Consider the following 6568-nt stretch of genomic DNA (forward strand, 5'->3'; position numbering starts at 1 on the left):
GTTAAGTCCCATAAGATTTCACACACATTTGAACAAAGACGAGGATAATTCACCATTTGAACCTTCTGAAAATTTGTTCCTTTAAAACAAATAAATGAAAAACACATAAAGAAGGCCATAACACCTGAAATAGAAATCAGTAGCCATAACAACACCCTCTGGCCGTAATAACGGTCTTGATACGCCTCGGCATTGAGACAAACAGAGCTGGGATGGCGTGTACAGGTACAGCTGCCCATGCAGCTTCAACTCGATACCACAGTTCATCAAGAGTAGTGACTGGCGTATTGTCACGAGCCAGTTGCTCGACCACTATTGACCAGACGTTTTCAATTGGTGAGAGATCTGGAGAATGTGCTGGCCAGGGCAGCAGTCGAACATTTTCTGTATCCAGAAAGAATCGAACAGGACCTGCAACTTGCGGTTGTGCATTATCCTGCTGAAATGTAGGGTTTCGCAGGGATCGAATGAAGGGTAGAGCCAAGGGTCGTAACACATCTGAAATGTAACGTCCACTGTTCAAAGTGCCGTCAATACGAACAAGAGGTGACCGAGACGTGTAACCAATGGCACCCGATACCATCACGCCGGGTGATACGCCAGTATGGCGATGACGAATACACGCTTCCAATGTGCGCTCACCGCGATGTCGCCAAACACGGATGCGACCATCATGTTCCTGTAAACAGAACCTGGATTCATCCGAAAAAATTACGTTTTGCCATTCGTGCACCGAGGTTCGTCGTTGGGTGCACAATCGCAGGCGCTCCTGTCTGCGATGCAGCGTCAAGGGTAATCGCAGCCATGGTCTCCGGGCTGATAGTCCATTCTGCTGTAAACGTCGTCGAACTGTTCGTCCATATTCTTGTTGTCTTGCAAACGTCCCCATCTGTTGACACAGGGGTCGAGACTTTGCTGCACGACCCGTTACGGATGCCTTTGATCTCGACTGCTAGTGTTACGAGGCCGTTGGGATCCAGCACGGCGTTCGTGGGGGAAACTGCTGGACTTGCTTCCGTTTCCTGACTTTCCAATCTTGGAGCTGCAAATCTCTCGCTCTATCCCTTAACTGCCCCACTCTGGCAACTTCAGGCTGGCTAAGTTGCAAGGAGGTAATGACCCTCAAACGATTGCCCAAATGTGCTAGGTGGGTCAGAATTTTACCAATTATGCCAATTTTGCAGGTTGACTGTCCTGCAGAAAGGACAGGTTCCGCTGCACCTCATCGAATGCCACGGAAATATTATCGAGAGAAAAACTTACCTTCCCAGTGGAGCTCGCTGAAATGCAAAGCGGAGTTCCCAACACCGCCCGTAACCTGGCCGCCAGCTCTAGAACACTACCCTCGGTGCTAAGCTCTCGAATTCTAAGCTCATACTGCAAGTGCTCCTTCTGTAGATGCCCGATTCTGGGGCAGCACTTTGGATCTATAGCAAACTAGCTTCCTGCGAACAACAGAATAAATGAATACAATGTCGACAGACAGTAAGTAATCTTCATGCACTAAGGAAATGATCACAGCAAATGACAAATCACCAGAGAAAGGGTAGACAATTTCTAGACCCTCCTCCAGGCCTTGATTAATAAGAGTTTCAACTAACCTAAATTAGGAAGTAGCTCTTAATTTAATTAAAATGGAACTGACATGCCCCCAATAACAACAGCTTCTCTTAAGTGAAATTACCAAATAGAGAACAGGCAGGCCTTCTTTAATAAGTAAAGATAAAATCAGGTAGGCCATCTTTAATAACAGCTTCAGTTAAGTTAAAGTAACAAATAGAAAACGGGCAGGCCTTCATTGATAACAACTTCAGCTGAGCAAATTACCTGTAGGTACCAATAAAAAATGATAGCTAAGATCTGAAAATCCGAAACGTACGTGAAGTTCACGAATCAGAGCTGAAGCTTACCGGTTATAAATAGGGTCCAGAATGCAGCACAGCGAGGCCCACTTCAACTCTTTCATCGGTGTGCCACGTCCCATGGCTGGCTGGCCTGGCTACGCACGAAGACGGCACTCGAAGTCAGCCACGAATTCAAATCGACCCACCAATATGCCCAGCAAGCACATTCCGGACTGATTACCCAAGACGCTTGGGCAAGTGTTCGCCTTAGTAGCTGGACATATCTCTAATACCGTCCTCCTCGCTCCGTTACGACACCCCAACTTGCCACGTCACAACACGCCCCGTCTCCCATCAGCAACCACGAGCAAAGATCTTAGTGACGTCAAACGAGAAGGACATCAGACGACAGAACGCGCTACTGGCGCCAGGAATTCGAAAGATGACGCCAGCAATGTCAAGCTCAACCTCCCCTCAGTAGGACTTATGTTAGTTGGAGCCTTCACAGATCCACCAAAAAACAATACCTTAAGCAACTCCAGCAATACTAAACCCAGTCACTGTGCAGCAACAGGGACGAAGTGCAAGTAATTCGGAGCACACAGAACCTAGAAGCGGCGAAAAGACGCAATACACTTCGTCTACTGAGACGACCAGCCAACGGTCATTCCTGATAAATGCAGAGGCAAGGATAAAGTCTGCAAATGAATCGCCAACTGACAGCTTATTACCAAGAGGTCACTTCGACGGACGGCAGCACAATAGGTGGCGGCGGTAACACACTTTCGATGGAAAACCAATAGCCATCAGCCTCTTTCGGAACAGATCCTTTGATTACTTCCTGCAGAATCGACCAACCGTCGTCCCGACAGCTCGGAGCGCCAACTTCCTCGCAGAGCTGTCGAAACGACACTCGCATGTCGTAAAAACTCGGCCCACCGGTCAAAAGAGAAACCAAGGAGAGGAAATCGCCCGGAAGAGAAATCGACACGAGCCGGTGCGGCTCAAGGCCTGAACGCTTGTTTTACCCATCAAGTAACAATTACTTAACAATAAAACGTGGCTCCACAGCCAGAAAAAAGTATCACAAGTGCTTCTGGCTGAGGAAGCGTACGATTACACGCTTACATACCTCTCGAACGTTTCATTTTGTCCTATATTAGCATACCTTAACTTGAGATACACTAACATCGAGAATTTCCCACTCAATTGTTGGAGGCCTGCCCGGTTTGTCTGAAAAACAGGGTTCAGGCGCTTTTTGTGACATAAAGATTCTGAGCCAGATGCATTCGCTTGTCCTATTTCAGGGGAAGCCACTCGGTATGCAAGATAGGGGCATTAACAGAGGGTGGAATTGCTGTTAGTTGGGGCCTCCAATGTTAGACGCATAATGGGGTCCCTTAAGAATATGATTGCCAAGCTGGAAAAGAATTCCACTATGCTATCCGTGTGCACACCAAGGGGAGTGACCCAGATGTAGAACGGATCTTTCCAGACGCCATGAAGAGCACATGGTACTGTCAACTGCAGGTTGTGGCTCATGTCGGTACCAACGACGTGTGTCACTTTGGACCGAACGAGTTTCTCTCAGATTTCTGGCGGCTGCCTGAAAGGGTAGTGACTGCCAGTCCTACTTGCCAGGCGAAGGTTGAGCTCACCGTCTGTAGCATCATCGACAGGACGAGTGCGGATGTGGTACAGAGCCGAGTGGATGGCCTGAATCAGAGGCACAGACTGGTTTGCAACCTTATAGGCCGTAGATTCCCTGCCTTGCGCCATAGGTTGGCGGGATATCGGGCCCCGCTTAACACGCTGGTGGTCCTAAACACACAAGAGGCGGCTACGGGTAGCAGGGGCTGTGTGGAGTGGACTAGGTGATTTTTTAGGTTAGAGGGCCACGGGAAAAACAAAGAGGGTCTCAGTCTCAAGGGTAACTCGCCAAACACAGGACAAGGGTAGATCTAGGTGGCATTGGTATTATAGTAGTAAACTGTCATGGCAGTACTGGGATAGAACCAGAGCTCCAAGCGCTAATAAGAAGCACAGAAATCATTATTTACTTAAAGCTGGCTGAAGCCGGAGTTATGTTGAGCCAAAATTTTAGCAAAGGACCTAAGAATGTTCAGAAACAGTAGATAATACGCAGTTCGTGGCGGCGTGTTTGTTGCTGTTGGAAGTAGTTTCTCTTGTAGTGAAATTTAAACATAGTTCCTGAGAGTTATTATGGGTAGAGGTTATACTTGACAACCGGAATAAATGAATAATTGGTTCCTTTTAGCGACCCCTGACTAAGACGATACAAGATTCAAACCCCTCATACTACCATCGATATGTTGGCGAAAATAGTAGGTTCAAAGCCGGTGGTAGGTATTAAACATAGTCCGAAACTGTACTAAATGCTCCCTCTGAAAATTATTTTGAGCAAGCACTTCAGGAGCCATCTCGAAATGTAAATGGTTGCAAAATCATATGTGACCCTCTTAGCAACAAATAATCCCGGGCAAACAATAAGCATCATGACGGATACAGGGATCAGTGACCACAAGGGGGTTGTAATGAGGCCCGATAACGTAACATACAAACACGCTAAAAATAATAGCAAAATACATCTATTTAAAAAAGCAGATATAAGTTTGCTTTACGCCTGCCTAGAAAACAGCCTTTATTACTTACTAACCATGTAAGGATAGACCAGATATGGCTTAAATTCTAATAAAAAGGATGGACAGGAATTGAGAGATCCGTACTAAATAAATTAGTCAGAGGCGGATATGATCCCTCCCGGTATACAAAACAAGCCAGAACACCGTCACAGGACCAATGAAAACAAAATGACAAACTTAAAAGAGCACAAAATCCCAAAGAATGTCAAAGTTTTACAAAAGATAGAAACTTGGCGCTGTCTTTGGTACGATTTTCTTTCAATACGTTTCACAACGAATCTGTCTCGAAATCTGGCAGAAAATCTAAAGAGATTGTAAATTACGCCAGAGGCAAAATACAATCAATACCTTCACTACGGCCGGCCGGAGTGGCCGTGCGGTTCTGGGCGCTGCAGTCTGGAGCCGAGCGACCGCTACGGTCGCAGTTTCGAATCCTGCCTCGGGCATGGATGTGTGTGATGTCTTTAGGTTAGTTAGGTTTAATTAGTTCTAAATTCTAGGAGACTGATGACCTCAGAAGTTAAGTCGCATAGTGCTCAGAACCATTTTGAACCTTCACTACGGAACAGCGAGGGTACTGTTACCGACGAAAATACCACTGAAGTGGAATTACTAAATTCAGTTTCCTGAAATTCCTCCAGAAGGAAGACGAGGTAAATATTCCGGAAATCTAATCAAAAATTAATGCCAGCATGAGAAACGTAGGCGTAGATACTCTCGGTGTAGCGAAGCGACTCAAATCACATACTAAGGGATATTCTTGCTGTCCAAATTGTGCACGAACTAGATTCCTTTCGGTGTATGCTGGTGAAACAGCTCCGTGCCTAGCAACCGCTCGCTCGGAGAAAGATCCGCACGTAAAGACTGTATAGTTGCATAGGTAACATCAGTATCCAAGAAAGATAAAAGGAGTAACCGAAAGAATTGCAGCCCCATATCACTAAAGTCGATTTGCAGAAGGATATTGGGACATATATTGTATTCGAACATTATTAATTACCTCGAAGTAAACGATATTTTGAAGCTCAGTCAACACACATTAATATAATATCGTTCTTGTGCAACACGACTCACTCTATATTCTCAGGAGGTAAAGGGTACTATCGAAAGGGGAGCTCAAATTGATTTCATATTTCTGGATTTCCAGAATGCTTTTGATATTGTTCCTCACAAGTGGCTTAGTAAAATTGCGTTCCTGTGGAGTATCATCTCAGTTGTACGGCTGGATTCGTGAATTCCAGTTAGAAAAGTCACAGTTCATAGTGACTGACGGAAAATCGAGCAAAAGAGGAGGGATATCTGGTTTCCCAAAGAAAATAGTATAGGCCCTCTGCTTTTCCTACTCTACTAGGTAAAATGAGCAGCCTTCTTAAATTGAGTGCAGATGACGCTGTCATTTACCGTCAAGTAATGGCATCAGAAGATCAAAACTAACTGGAAAATGATTTGGTCAAAATATCTGTGTGGGGTGAAAAGCAGCCATTGTCTCTAAATAACGAAAAGTGTGAGGTCACCCCCATGAGCACTAAAAGGATTGCCGGCCGTAGTGACCGAGCGGTTCTAGGCGCTACAGTCTGGAACAGCGTGACCACTACGGTCGCAGGTTCGAATCCTGCCTCGGGCATGGCTGTGTGAAATGTCCTTAGGTTAGATGCGTTTAAGTAGTTCTAAATTCTAGGGGACTGCTGACCTTAGAAGTTAAGTCCCATAATGCTCAGAGCGATTTGAACCATTTTGAATTAAAAAGATTCCTTTAAATTTCGGTTACACAATAAATCACACAAATCGAATGGCTGTCAATTCCCCTAAACTCCTAGGTATAACAATCAGGAACTACTTAAACTGGAATGATCATATAGATAATGTTGTGAGGAAGGCGCCCCAAACAGTACCTTTTATTGGCTGAACACTTAGAAGGTACAACAAATCAACTAAAGAGACTGCCTATAATACGGTTGTCCGTCCTCTGTTACAGCACTGCTGTGCGGTAATTGATCATTACCGGATAGGATTGACAGAGGACATAGAAAAATTCAGATCAGGGCAGCTCGTTTTGTACTA

This window comes from Schistocerca serialis, chromosome 9, assembly GCF_023864345.2.
Source record: "Schistocerca serialis cubense isolate TAMUIC-IGC-003099 chromosome 9, iqSchSeri2.2, whole genome shotgun sequence".
NCBI classification, from domain to species: Eukaryota; Metazoa; Arthropoda; class Insecta; order Orthoptera; family Acrididae; genus Schistocerca; species Schistocerca serialis.